Here is a 14,677-nt window from a genome sequence, read left to right on the forward strand (position 1 = left end):
TCGTGCATCCTTAATTAAAAATAAAGATATTACTTTTATTTTACATTAACATTTTATGAATAGTAATCCCACTTCTGAGTGTTTTTACTGGTGTCCAGTCAATAGCACCACTGGAAGGGCTGGCAAATCAATGCTTGCTTAAGGGCATTGACTTGACAGTAGTTTAGTATTTGAGGCAGGGGGAGAAGCCTCCAGCTTTGTATTCTCTGAGCTAGTGTCTGATGCTCTATCCCTGCCATTTCACAGACAAGCTATGTTGTGACATCAGTCAATTTAAAGAAAACAACACAGAAGTCTGTAAGCTAATTCCTCTAGTTAACAGAAATGCCAGCGCACACATTAGAGATAGTTCAGATTAGAAAGACATATAGTAAAAGGGTCTTTAGAAACAGCAGAGTTTTACCCAGCATGTCAGTGTTTGTGTGTGATAACACAAACACGTGCCAAGCTACAAGTTCCATCAGTCAGGACGGCAAAGACTGCCAGTGACAAATCCAATATGGAGCCAAGGCCAACGGGCTGGGAGGGAAAGATTAACGGCACTTGCAAACACATGAATGTGATTTATTTTGACAGAATCTTTTTCATCTCATTTGTGTGAAAGAATGGGCAGACAAAAACATGAAAGCACTAATGTGACAGTAATGCACCTGATGTTCAATAACAGCTGGGCCTTTAACCTTTTTCAGCAAGAATTCACTCTGCTAGCTCAGTCTGCTAACTCTATGAAACTGTGTGTCTGTGGGATAGCAGCTGAACGGTCACATTGATCCCAGGCTAATTACCATGTAGCTTGGCTTTATGAGCGGAAACCCAGTGTGGTAGCATTTTACCAGTCGATACTGCTAATCAGATGTACTCACTGCTCGTCCCTCTGTGGCCTGTAAGGAAGCAGGCAGACAGCTATGTTCTCCTGCACAGAAATGATTACTGCCTGCCTTGTCTCTCTCATCAGTGAAAGCAAACAGTGAAAGCAATTGTATCAAGGTATGTGCGCTAGCAACTAAATCCAAATAATTATTTTTGGTGTGCAGGGCTGTGCAATAAAACAATCTTGATAATTTTCATGATAAAATCTTCCACGATAACTAAATTAATTTGTAAGATATATTTTTGATAGTTATTTTTGAGTGGGGAGGAGGGGGAGTGATAACGTCAGGCCAACAAACCTGTGGCTAGCATGCTAATCTGCTAGCTCACACCAACAACGGACAACCTATGCAAAATTTACTCAACAAACTTTTTTGAGGGCCAGTATGTTAACAACTACTATGATAATCGATTATTTAAAAAAAAAAAAAAAATTTTATTTATAACAAAAAATTACAACAGTACCAACATTAGCATAAACATTTTAAAAAATCTATGCTAGTCCATAGTTCTCTTTGTCATTACATCAGCCACTTTTGGTCCAACTGATCACACGGTACAAAATAGGCTACAAAAAATATACAGACAGAGAAAAATAGGCTACTACAAGAGTCATAAATATAGAATATTTTAATAAAAAAGCAGACTACAATAAAAAATTACATTTTAACTGGCATGTTAGCATAACTTTTTCTGAAATGTTATAGCTAGCCACACAGAGCCGGCCAGGAAGATTTAGAAAGGAACTGCGTGGCTGACAAGGATGAAACAGGCCTTCCCTGTAAAGACAGTGATCAAAAAGAAGAATATATTACAGATGAGGGAGACACCACAGTGGGCCACGTAGTGTTAGCATCAGCCGAGAGAGAGACCACCATGCGCCCTGACAGTTTCACTGTCAAGTGACATTCTGTCGAGTAACAATCTGATTTGAGAGGGCAGTTGGGCTTTTTACAATAACTTTGATAATGAAATCCTGCACTCTGCGACAATGAGTCACTGGGGAGGAGTCAAATACTGGGTACAGCTCCCACAATCATGACCGTCACAGGATCAGCACCTCGACAGCAATTGCGACACTTAATAGTTTGTTTTGTTATGTTAAAAAGCCAATTTACTCAATACAGTTACCTCCATGATCTGTGTCCAGTGTTCTAAAGTGGTCTATTTTGTTGTGTGTTTAAAATGATGCTAAGTATCCTCACTATGAAAGATGTTAAAAGTCGCCTGCTCAGTGTTGACAGGGGCCCACTCAGGGTTGGCTGCGGGGGGGGCCTGGTGTGTTTGCGTTAGAGTGCTGAGCAAGGAGTGATTACAGCGAGGAAAACCTCTTTCAGTGTTCATTTGGGCACCTGACTGCTGTTTTAAGACACACTTGATTGTGAACCAACCCTTTAATTTACTGGCATTTACCGGAGCCAGTAAAACCATGGACACATTTACATTTGGATTTCTGTACATAGTTAGGCTTACACAGGCCATTTACAGAAATGAATGAAAAAAATCATATGTTTCCAAAATAATATCAAACAGGAATTCAACCATACATATAATAATCTACTATAAATGTCACACAGCTTTTTTCCCCCTTCAGTTAAGAGAGAATATGAATAGTAGGAGGATAAACACAAGAAGCACTGAAAGCAGAACGGGACATAGACAGTAAAGCTCTGGATTATCTTAGTCTTCATTTGCTTCAACAGAGATGCCGCGTGCAACAGTAAGGAAAAGGTCATGAAAACAGCTCGCTAAAAACACACACAATCAAAGGATGACATTTTACTGAGCTTCGATCCATCACTTGATATTTCTCCCATTTTTTTCAATAACCAGAATGTGTTCTTTACAGAGCAGATCAAACAAATTACTTTGTTGTAATAATTGAATATCCATTCAAGGCCGGCCGTAAAAATTCTCAGCGATGTTGACCCAAATCATCCGTCTTGACTTGACAGACTGAGCTTTGTATGCATGTTGAGGCTGCAGTATGAATGCATGAAAAGCCTCCACAGTCACCTTGAACTGAGGTCAATATAAAAAGCGACTTAATTGTCCAGGTTTTGCACTAAATAGAAGATGCTTATCTTATAACGAAGCTTAATTGTGAATGTCAGGCTAATGGAATAAAAACAGACACAGATTCAAAGCGGAATGTAAATCAGCAAATAGCAGGACAGCTGTGCATCCCCGTACCCGGGACCGAGACATACAGCACGCTTAATATGGCAATCACCTTGTGAAATACAATGCACGGTGTGGACGATCTTTTAGTGCATCATTATCATTGCCCTATACAGCCATTTCTGCATATCATACAGTATATAGCACCCTCATATACAGTCCATATATATATTACATCACCGAGCAGCTGTCTATATCAGCAGAAGCCTGTGGATTCATCATTTGATGTGTGAGCTCTCATGCTTGCCGGCAGAACCAGATAATAACTGAGCAAGTGTGCTTTTCCCAGTGGTGAACCCAGCCCCCTGCCACCCCCACCCCCTCACTCACACAAACACTACCTCAAGCGGCGCTACATGTTGATTGGCTGCTGGTGACATCATCGGAGATAGCACAAAAAAACAGGCCCCTTTGGAAGGTATGACTTCACTGTTTATAACTGATGAGACGGAGAGGGAGCGAGAGAGCAGAACAGAGAGAGGAGAAGCAGAGCTGATTTGCTCAACCCCCCCCACCCCCCCATCCCAATAAGGGTTTAGCTCATTTACAATCAAAGACCCAGGGGAGGGCACCGTCGCAAGGTATAACCACTGAGGTGCACTCACTCACGCACACACACACACACACACACACACACTACCAGAAGTGTAAGCAAGGTGGAAGAGAAAGGGGAGGAGGGTATTTGTGACTGTCGCCAGGAGTACTGGAACATCAGTGTAAAGGTAAATCATGTTACATGCTACTTCTGGGGCCACTATGAGATTCAACACATATTGCGCTGACATATTGTTAAATGAGGGAAGAAACCACAAGTGAGCTAAATGCAGATGTTTATTCTATAGCCTAAAAGATGTTTGGTGTTGACCCTGTCACTGAATTGTAGAGATGACTCAAGATGGCGCCCACCGTGGCAAACGTCTTTTGCTTCGCCCTCTTGAAGTAGCCGTTTCAGAGATCCCCAGGGAGCCATAAAGGCCCCGACACTGTTAACAGTACAGATGTGCCGGTACACCAGCTTTGCTGTACAAAATTTCAATTACCATCATTTTCAGGAGGAACTGTGAACACAGCACAACGCTCCTGCCTTCGTTAGCAGTTCTTTCTACTGGCCAAAAACAGAAGCAAAACAACCACAGCAGGACCAGCGGACCAGGTTCCTCACCCATCTATCTCTGGCTACTATGGGAATGCTAACTTTAGCTAGTGGACCAACTGCAGTGTGGGGGCTGAGTTGTCGTGTTAAAGGGGAACTCTATTTTACATGTCTGTGTTTCCAGGTGTTGGCAAGTACTACTACACAGGTGTAAAAATTAATATAAAGCCTTTTGTTTCTCCAGAGGGAGTTTTGTGAAATCTGATAAATTGCCTCAAATGATGTCACTTGAGTCAGCATCAGTTGGCATTGAAGACTAATAGTTTAGTATAGTAGTTTAGTAATAGGTCAGCAGACCTCTGTAGCTCCTCATATCTGCTGGAGGCTAGCAGCTCCAGACTACATTAGCTGCTACTAGCATAACACACTAAATCTCCAATCGAACTGTTAGCAATGTTGCATTATGGGTAAAGTAGGTGCCAACAGAGAGCAATCATTTCATATGATTTACAAGAAGGGAACCCGCTGCTTCAAGGTCACGCACATCATGTTCTGGTCAACTGTCCAAAACTGTTAACGACCAACTTGCTCGTACTTGTGCTGTTCTGCGTTGCATTTGCCAGTTCATCAAAGTTGCATCATATGGTTCACCATCAGTGAGCATGGTGTTAAGTAATTTTACTATATTTCAGCTTCAACAGCAGAGAAGTTTGATGCCATATTGTGAAACACCATTTATATATTGGCCACAATAATCATCACATCTCTACTTGATAGTGGGTTGGTGGTGGAGCTAAGAGAAGCATACACTGTGATGACAGCGAAGAGATGTAACAGGTGGAAGAGTTTCAGGATGATCATCAGTCACTCAGCTGTTATCCAATCATCTATTGGGCTAAATTCAGACATAGTGAGGAGAAAATTAGAACAAAAGCTTCTTTATTTCAAAACAAGCTTGTTATGGGTAAAAAAATAATCCCAACATGGGAACATGTAGTTTGCCAAACTATTCTTCACAGTCACTTGAGTTGAATTCTAAATATTATGTAACATAAAATTTTCATCTTAAAGACATGACAGATTAATTTTCTTCACATTTTACAAGAAAAAAAATCATATCTGTGTTTAGGGTGTAATGTATTCTGTTTCATCACACAACAATACGGTGCAATTTAAAAACTTGTGTGATTTATGAGTAATATTTGGTTCCAGGTCCTTGGGTCTCAAAGACAAACCCTTATTTTCCTGTGATATATGACAGTATAACAGACGGGATATGACTACGTGACAGTGCAGACAGGTTTACGTCAACGCTTCACAGAAACTGCATTTCTATATTTATTCAAGGTAACAAATGTGACCGTGCATGAAAATTCAGTGAGATGCAATAAATAAAACAATACAAGTGTGACGCATTACCACACACTCACACACAAAACACATTCTAGCATACTGTCTCGGCTAAGACTGTGTGTTGGCACTTAAAACACAAAATTCACTCAAGCTTCCCCCGTTCGTGTCTCAGCTGGTCCCTTGGCTCGGCCCTGGTGCTGTCTAGCGGTGACAACTGTCCGACTCTGCTAAGTGCCAACAAAAATGAAAAATAAATGAGATTTTTACACAATACCAGATAAATTATTGATGACTATAGCAAGGTCTGTGCATTATCATACAGGCTATTATTCTTGCACCTGCACTTAGTCTTCCTGCATCTTCTTCTAAAGTTGAACTCATATTGTGGCGGTAATAAAACGACAGCCCTGTGAAATTAATGGAGGCATTAATAATTTTGCCAGGCAGCCCACTACACCATGGGGTTGTACGATGCAATCGGGGAATATAATATACAGCAAATGGCCACAACATCTTGAAGTACTACTCTCTTCTTCGAGCTACATTTCACACTGCACATGTGCTTTATCTGTCACTGCTCAACAGAACACAGGAGAGGTCAGCAAGGTCACTTTAATCAGTTTACAAAAAGTTTTGAGCATAAAAGCTGATTGATTTTCTGAGAATGTCTACTGTAACAGAATATTTCCTCTCTCTTACTGTCACTTGGCCTCTAAAAACCATCACCATCTGCTGTCAAAATCTGGAAGCTTAAATCTTGGAGCTCAAAAGTTATGCTGTGGTTATGATGGCAGCTATTCAGATCCAGAAGTTCCAAATATCAAAAGATCCTGCAGTTTGAGATGAGATGACTGTAAGTTATATATTCTTTGTTTACATACAAACACCAGCACTTCAAACAGAGGACCAAACCATTAACTCATTCTTGTTTCACTAGAGTTTACTGTAAGATTTATCTTTAAGTGCAAGTACCAAGAGTAAGAGTCACTCAGAACTGGTTCTTACAATGTGTTGTGTGTCGAATGTGTTTATAGTTGTTCAGAACGGGTTCAATCAAAGGCGGAATGAAAAGCCGACCGTCACAGAGAGGGAAGGGGCATGTCATTTGAAAGGTGTGAATAAAGGTGCATATTTTCAGACAGTCTCTCCCAGAAGGCAGTTATAGTGTTGCACTCGACTGTTCACAATGAATGAAGAGGAAGAGCTAGAGAAAGACTCCTTTCTCACTTCCGCTTGAACGTAGCGTGGGTTAGAATCGACTGCGCAAGACTGCGAATATTCTACTTCTACTTCTTGATAAGAACCCAGACCTGAACGCATCTACATGTCAATATAGAGTCATAGTCATAGTTTTTGCTAATACTCATGTTTAAATTTATCAAGCAGCTCTCATAATCTGGTTTATATCAAGAAAAACATTTTGGCTAGCGGAAATTCTGATTGGCTGGTAACTTTTAAATCTAATAGCCATATTGGCTGGTGATCAAAAAAGTTCATTTCAAGCCCTGGTCTGTACAACCACCCCTTACTAGTACAAGTTTGTGTGTAAAAACTGACTAAATCCCAGAGAATGTCTACTGTAGTACATTTCTTCTTTCTGTCACTTGGCCTTTAAACTCCATCACCATCTGCTACCAAAATCTTGAGGCTTAAATCTTGGGACACAAAGTTTTGCAGTGGCTACAAAGGCAACCATTCACAGTATTAGTCACAAACATTAAATAGTAAACAATGGTGAAGTTTAAACTTAAACTAAAATGTATTTGCTTTGTTTGAAATGCTGATGTTTGCATGTCACCAGAAGACCAGACCATCCCTTCATTAATTATTCTATTCTATTTTATTGTAGGATTCATCTCAGTTCAAGACAATCTAGCAATTTCAAATTATTGTGTTGATCAGCAAGAATACAGCCCGCCCTATAACATCCTTCTCTAAAATAAAGTAGTGCTTAAACAGACCTCTGATAAAATGACTGAGCACCCCCAAAAATATATCCGCATTTATAAGACCAAAGAGGAAATTTTCAAAAAACAGCATCAAAATAGTTTCCTAACCCAAAAGCATTAGAGGAGGCCATTAAGAGCATCTGTTCCCCTGTGTGAGATCAAAGACAAGTACATTACAGCTTTAGATCAATAAAGCAAAATGTGCAAAACCATGCAAACTACAGTACACTCATGGTGCAAATGTTCCTCGCAGGAAGAAGGAATGCATTTAGGAAGTAAATAAGAATGAATTATGAAAACTGGTATGTTTGAAGCTCTGGCTCGTTTTAAATGTAGGAGGAAAAACAGAAAGCAGCATCCAAAAAGTCAAATGATTTTGCCTATGTGTTTGTGTTTGTCAGCTTGCGCTACAACCCTCTGATATATCAGGGTGGCTTAAAACACTAATGCTACACCAAAGGGTGGGAGACTTGACCTAATTCTGGTCTACTGCTCTCAAGCATACCTCATCATTTGGAATTCAAAGGAGATCTTTTCAGGGTGTAGCAGGATCTGATCCTTCATGCATCACATGTTCGGTAAGGCAAAGGAAGGCTGTAGGTTATGATGGTGGGAGCCTTTAAACTGCAGCACTGCAACATTCAGTCAATAGTTAAGTTATTTGAGTTAAGGAATTTAATCCTGAAATGCAATTTCTATTTGTTGCTAGTTCATGCAAACAGCCTCTGGTCAAGGTGACTCTGTCTGCTTTTCTGTCAGACAATAACTTTCAAACACAGACTTGGGGTCAGCCAGTTCTATCATTTTGGTGTCATGTAATGTCCACTAAGTATTTTGTCCAGTAATCCTGTCCTTCTCCATGACCCACTTTTTCTGGTGCGGATGCTTATCATCTGTGTCCTGGAAAATTCCTGAATCAAATCCAAATTTTAGGCAGAATATTCCAAAGATCCTCTGAGTAGTCAAAGAAATAACTGCTGATGAGAAATGACAGATCATCCCTCAACTGTGATCCCGACAATTCAACCCAGACAGCTGCTGTCTTTAGGTGTGCTGATAATTCACCTTAACCTGTACAGCACCTATGCACATGCTTCTGCCTCACTGATATTGCTGCTGACAGCTCTTGTAATGGCGTCTTCTTGGCCCTTTGCCCTATAGGTTTTACCCTGCAGTTCCCACTGTCTGCTTCTTTCCCTGCCAGAGATGTTCTACAATTGAAATTCATTGCTTGTGACATTCTTTGTGGCTGCAGGAAATCCAGACAGAACAGATGGTTCAGACAAGAATAAAGTGAAAACAGGAAAAGTTGAATTGGAAGGACCGTATCTAAAAGCTTCTTTTGGCCATTTCGTGGATGTGGCAGCCCGGGAGCAAAGTCCAGATAACCATTTGAACTTCCTAATGAACTGATTTGCATACATCAAAGACATAGACACTTAAAATTTCTACACAGCCTGCATAGTGAAAGCTGAACTTTAGCGTTTTGCCGGCCTGTTCTGACTTCAGGTACAGTACAGTGTAGGTCACCAACGTTTTGACAGCACTCAGAACACAACATACAATTATTGTAATTATACATGTAATACAGATGAAGTGAAACGCGAGCAGATATGCAGCCAGTGTAGGCTGCAGGCTGTATCGATTGTGGCCATGTTGGAAAGCAGCCTGTATCGCCGTACTTTCACTTTCCATTAATGGCGTATTAAAAGCGTATTTTGTATGTGCAGAGCAAATGTAGGCTACACACTGTATAAACATCTAAGTCAGGTGATCACTGGATTGATGTGCTATTGTATTGTATGCGCACAAGAACATATTTGTATTTGTATTGTTTCTCTGTCTTGCTACTTTATTGCTCTTTGTCCTCACTGCGGGACTCCTGAAAAAAAAAAAAAAAAAACAGTTTCTAAACTGAGTCAGGCCCATAGCTGGGAATGTTTTACATTGCTCTGCTGTTTTTCCTGCTAAAAATAACAGTACAATGAAAAATGTGATGATACGCAGTCCTGCTGATGGTTTCTCACTGGTGATTCCACTGATCAACAGTTGGTGGCGATAACGTGCCAACAAAACCTGCAAAGAAATGTTGCAATGCTCCAACAAAAAGGAGGAAGATTGCTAGCAAGTGAACATAGATATAAATTTCTTTCAAAAGTCTGCTCCACAAATGTTTTATGATACAGGAAATACACATTTATTCAGCCTCAAGGATACACACACAATGTGTTTAGGTTAGAAACGGTGAATATATGAACAAATCGTTGTTGTTTATGAAGAAAACTCCACAGGGTATCATATGCACTGAGTCAAGGCTCAGCAGGTTGCCAATCAGCCAGTCAGAGCAGTTTCAATTAGACATTGTGTAATTGTTGACACACAGATACAGGCCAGTGGGGGTATTTAGAAATGTGGTTTCTGCATTAACAGTGAAACAAGTGTTTTACACATTGCTCCATATATGCAGCATTTACATATAAAAATTACATATAGTATATTGATTTTTACTATTTTTCTGACACAAATATTAAAACTGCTTTTCTAGCGTGTATGACAATTCCCTGTTTTTTTTTAATCTAGTATACCAACCCTGATGAGCTCTGTAATTCCATCAGGAATAATTAGAAGTGCATTCATCTTCCAGCAAGACGTAGCAGTCTTTCAAATACTGTACAAACAAAGATGCATTTTTAAAATAGGGATTTTTTTTTGTGGTGCTTCAACTTTTGAACGTGTTACAGATTTCTACCTAAGAGTCTTAGAATTTGCCACAAAGTGTCTGTGAGGAGGACAAAGAACTGTTTTGAGCCTCTTACCTCCTGCTGACAGGCTGGAATTAAGGTCAGATGGCTGAGGGTGGCTCAGCGGACACTGAAGTTCAGGAATGCTTACAAAGATGAGGGCAACTCCATGACTGAAATGGAACCAGTAGTTGACTCTGTACATTGACAGTATTTGACAAGCCTCTATTTCATCTCTATGATTGTCAGTGACACTGAACCAACAGCATCAAGACACAGAGCCTAAATGAGCTGCTGCATCTGCGTATGATTTCTCTTATTAAAATAAATGACATGATGTTGTGTTACAGCTGCACTATGCAGCTTTGTTTAAAATAGCAAAGGTGTTCAAATATGTGGCATTGTGTGTGTGCTAAAAATGGCTTTTAAACCTGGAGATGGTAAAAAAAAAAAAAAAAAAAAAACAATGTTCCTGCTGTGTCTAGTTTTCACTGGCATTCTCACTGCTGTTAGAATGAATGTTTTGTGTTCCCTTACTGCATGGCAGGTGTGAAAGCACCTGCCATGCAGCAATTTAATAAAACTCTGGCACATCTACAGCCTCGGTACAATTCGTTTGGGAAGGTGAGAACGCCCTAATCAAACTCTGGGCTGCCACAGAGAAGTAGTCTTGGAACATGTCCAAGTGAAGCCTGGGACATTATGTGAGGGAAAACTAATCGGAATAAATGCTGCACATTACGGGCTGATGGTGTAGTGATGCATTCTTCTCAAAAATGGTACACAAAGACATTTTGCATCTGCTCAGCTGTCAGAATGCATTACAAGTTCAGTCTGCCATTGCTTGTTTTCCTTGTAAAGACAGTGGGAACAGGTCATAATTACATACATAATTACTTCTAGGACAGAAGTGATGGAATGTTCAAGTACAAGTACTTAAGGTGTATACTGTATGACATCTAGCAGTAGGACTGTCGCAATAACCACAATATTGCAATACCACACCATAGACAAGCCAAGCCAAAAAAATCAAACATGTTCAATCAAGTCCTGAGTATTCAATCAAAAGATTTGTGATGAGCAATGATTTGATTCATTCTCCTATACCAGGGGTCGGCAACCTTTTGGATGTCCTGTGCCACTTTTACTGAGCTGCGTGATCTCTGGTCAGTATTTGGAGACTTTCAGTTAGACATGACTCAAAATTGACTTCATATGTGAAAATATCTGTTTGCACATATACAGTATGTGGATCCGAATGCTAAAATCAATGTGAAGGCCACCTTCTTCAGGCAAACTTCTCTGTCGAACTTTCCCAAAAGGCCAGAACAGAGTCCCTTTGATCCATGTTGGCAGTTTCCAAAGTTTTGTGTAGCTGTGTGGATTTAGACGCCCACAGTGAGGATACATTGAGTTCTACCTGCTGCATTTCAAACTCTTCAGTCCCCGTCCGCTGAAACAGGGACATGCTGTTCTCCCTTTAGTGTTCAGACTTTAAGAAAACAATGGGCTGTGTTGCTGAAATGTCCTGAAATGTGGCAGAGAACTCCAACTCCATCTCTCACATGTACATGCTGATGTCATTGCGGTTGACGGTTTGGTGCTCTGACAGCTCCTTCAGGTGTATGAAGTCATAAAAAGTTCCACTTCGAGTGTCCCGTGAGTAGACTCCAATCTTCACCATGAATCAAACAGAGCCAGCACTGTCTGGCCCTGTTGCCTTGCAGCTGTATGTTGAACTTGTTGAGGTGGCCTGTGTTACCGCCACTAACACTGCAGTGGAGTGTCCATTTCCTCCAGCAGAGATTTGAACAGATGTTGTATCAAACAGGAGCGAGCCACAATACAGGTAACCCTTTTCACTACTTTAGCCATTCATGCTATTAAGATCAGACTGAAATTTTTGCACAAAAATATTCCTGGTGAATAATGCAATGGAACTTCATCACAGGATGACAGATTTGATTTTCAATCAGGAGTCACAAATCCCTTCTGCTTCCCTGCCATAGCGGGGGTTCTGTCAGTGCTAACTGCAAATATTTTCTTGATATCAACTCCTCTCTCCTCAAAATGATCAGTATGTGCTTTTGACACATCCTCCCCTTTAGTGGTACCATTCATGGGCTTTAAACAACAAAGTTCCTTGCATATCTCAGCTGAATCAATGATTGATTCAGCTGTATCAGTCTTTATCTTTACTTTTTCTCCTCAGTAGTTCCCCAGTGGTGGAATGAATTACCGAACTGTTCGATCTGCAGAGTCCCTCTCAATCTTTAAGAAAAGACTAAAGACCCAGCTCTCTGATAGACCACGTCGATTGTGTGCGCTCACTTGCTGTCAAAAACAATGGTGTATTTTGAGACTAATTAATTATTTCAGTATTATTTTAAATAGAATTGTTTGTTTAATTCACCATTAAGCTATCTTTTAAGTATATTAAAAAAAATGTCTTTTATTGAATTACTCCACATGCCTGTGTTAATGGTCTGGCACGCCACCGTAGTCACACATGCCGACCCCTGTCCTACACTATCAACAGCCAGCACAGCTTGAGTGACAGTATCGACTAGTCTGCCAGCTGGTTCATATGTTGCACTCTCAAGGAACATCACCTTTACTGCAGTGCTATAATCAAGAGAACACAGTTTTACTGACGGAGACACCACAGATGGTTGGATTGGCAATCACCCCTCTGATAGATGAAGGTATCTTAAGTGCAATTAGGTGATCATTTTTATATTCCCACTGAATGAAATGACGCCCTCTCTCCCAAAAGGGACTGAGAATCAATATTACAGTCTGCAGCTCTCAGCCGCTTTCACATATTTGATGGAAAGTTAAATAAATGTAGGGCTAGGTGAGTCAAACCTGTCCCCTTTACATTTGTATTGTCCACATGTAGTGTGCTGAGAGGCTCTATCAGTGATTACAACACCTGAGATTAATTTGGATTTTGAATGGATCAGTGTATGACTTAGGCTAGACTTAGGCTTTGTCACAAAAAAAAATCAATTTGACAGAACTTTGACATCTCACAAGCTGACTGGTGTATGTCAGAACACATCTTGAATAACTCAAGACATATAAAAATGTCAAGCACATACATTTTTTGTATGCTTACTGTCCAAACAGTGCACTGTCAAGACTTGAACATGATGCGATGTAAAGTATTTGTACTTTACATAGTGCATGGTAATCAAATTGGAACACACACACCTGCTGTCTGTCTGAAATCACTCCCTATTTACTATTATAGTGTACATTTACCCTCCGCCACTTTAATCGAATGTCCAAAGTCTGAGTGTGTAAACATATCCACTATATAGTGCCCAAAAAAAACCCACAATTGAACGAAAAAAGTGGCATGAACTAACAATCCCACAATGCAATGCTCCACATTCTATAGATTAGATTAAATTATCGTTGCACGACGCTACAGCTGATGGTGAGGACACAAAAGGACGATGATTAGTGAGTTTTTAGTTAGTTTAGTTTAGTTAGTGAGTTATTATAAAGGGAGTAGTGAATGAGTGAATATGGGAGTGGTTTTGGACACAGCTGTAAAGTAGAGGCAGTGATGGATTCTGTCACATTATACAAGCAGTTGAAAACAAACACTCACTGACCTCTAAAATTACCCAAACGTTCTGCTTACTTTAGGATGTTATGATGCAGTAAACAAAGCCGGAGGTATACTGAATGTCATGCTTATGGATGAGCACAGTAATCAATTCAATCAATCAGTTCAGTGCCCCAGTTCTCAAAGCTGTTCTGTCCTATACTCCATGACAGTTGACTTTGTTAACTGTTTTTAGATCAAGCTATTAATTAAACCTCCAATCATGTGATTCATGGTTGACCTGCTCTTCTTCCTGAGCCCCAGCTGTTCCATTTACATCCTGTTCTTCTATTTACATTGACTGCTCTTTCACTTTGCTATGACAATTAAAGCCTGACCGATACTGGATTTTTGGGACCGATCCCAATACCAATATTAGAGATAAATACAATTCCAATATCAATATATCAGCCAATAATCAAAACACAAATATATGACGAAGATAAAGATATGTAATGGAGGCATGATATTTTACAGTTTACCGTGACAATAAACAACAGCTTAGAAATAGTTTACTGTGATTGGTTCACATGTTTTGAGCGCAAGCTGACTACCGAATTAAAGACTATCTTCCAAAAGTGAACATTGTTTACTGACATGGTTGGATCATCTGTCATTTATATCTTGGCAATCAACACCAGTGATATTAAACAACCACATGACCATATGTCACTTGGGATAGTTGCTACTATTGTGCTACAATATAAATATCTACAATGTCGACAAAATACACAAGTTGACATTCAATGAAGGAGCTACAAACATTGCCAGAGCTCTACGTTTGAGATGTTATAACTTCAATACGACACAACTGATGAACTGTGACTCCTTCTGTGGAGCTTTGAAGACATTTCTGACTTTTTTCCTTTAT

At 40.0% G+C, this 14,677-nt stretch overlaps 1 protein-coding gene across 4 annotated transcripts in view; it reads right to left on the bottom strand.

The window, feature by feature from the left end:
* LOC122994872 (protein turtle homolog B-like) overlaps nt 1-14,677 on the bottom strand; it is a 162,578-nt gene that overhangs the window by 121,537 nt on the left and 26,364 nt on the right. The window lies entirely within an intron of this gene.

Source organism: Thunnus albacares, chromosome 13 (assembly GCF_914725855.1).
Source record: "Thunnus albacares chromosome 13, fThuAlb1.1, whole genome shotgun sequence".
In the NCBI taxonomy this organism is placed as follows: Eukaryota; Metazoa; Chordata; class Actinopteri; order Scombriformes; family Scombridae; genus Thunnus; species Thunnus albacares.